Source organism: Penaeus monodon, chromosome 15 (assembly GCF_015228065.2).
Source record: "Penaeus monodon isolate SGIC_2016 chromosome 15, NSTDA_Pmon_1, whole genome shotgun sequence".
In the NCBI taxonomy this organism is placed as follows: domain Eukaryota; kingdom Metazoa; phylum Arthropoda; class Malacostraca; order Decapoda; family Penaeidae; genus Penaeus; species Penaeus monodon.
The window spans coordinates 13,599,313-13,600,232 of record NC_051400.1 but is presented as its reverse complement, the minus strand read 5'-3'; positions in this window follow the sequence as shown (position 1 = coordinate 13,600,232).

Sequence of the window (920 nt, the reverse complement as noted above, 5' to 3'; positions counted from 1 at the left end):
AGGAACTTTGTATTGAGATATTTTCCTGCTTAGAATTTTGTACCTGTGTCTGGATTCTCAGACTTCATTGTACATAAATGTTTTTACTGATTTCTGGGTTTTCCAATGTTTCATATTTAGCAATTACCCTTTTTTCTGTTGTGTTTGTATCTGTATTGAAATATATGTAGAGAATGTTTACATAGATAGTAAACATATTCTATTTTGTACAATTATGAAGTGAAAAGTAGAATGCATGTTTTAATATCTTAACAATACAAATGTTTACATGCTGTAATGTTTCATCAATATTTGAAAGAGTGACAAAAATAACAAGCTTGCTTTTAAACTGTACATAAGTGAAACACTTCAAAGCTTTATTTTAAGCTGTGCTTTTGATATTAGCATTTTTTTGTTTAAGTTCAATGTATTTTTTCAAACATTACATCTGTTTTTTGTTTGAAATCACTTTTTTTATCCCTGTGGTCAAATTTTATCAATTATTTTTCTGACAAATAATTTTTTATGATCTATTGCTGTTTCCCATGGAAATATTGCAATAGGTATTTACTGGTATGATAAGATTTTTGTTAATGTTACCATTACATACTTATAACTAAGAGCATTTGTAAACACAGTTCAGATGTTGTATTGTTGGAGAATATTCTTCATATTATAATGAATCTCATGGCAATATAGGTGTCATCCCTTGATAATTAAGTAGAATTAGTGTAACATTGTTTTCTGTGGATCCTTAACTGTGAACACATTGAATTTTTTCAGTCTTGGTTGGTTTCAAATTTTTTTGTGACTGTTGTGTAAAAAGAATATTTACAAAGTAATACATAGTAAATTGTTGACCAGTATTTAAGGAATATGTAAATTGATTTACAAAGGCTAGTGATGGTAGACTAACTTGATATTTTTATATTCAACTCTGT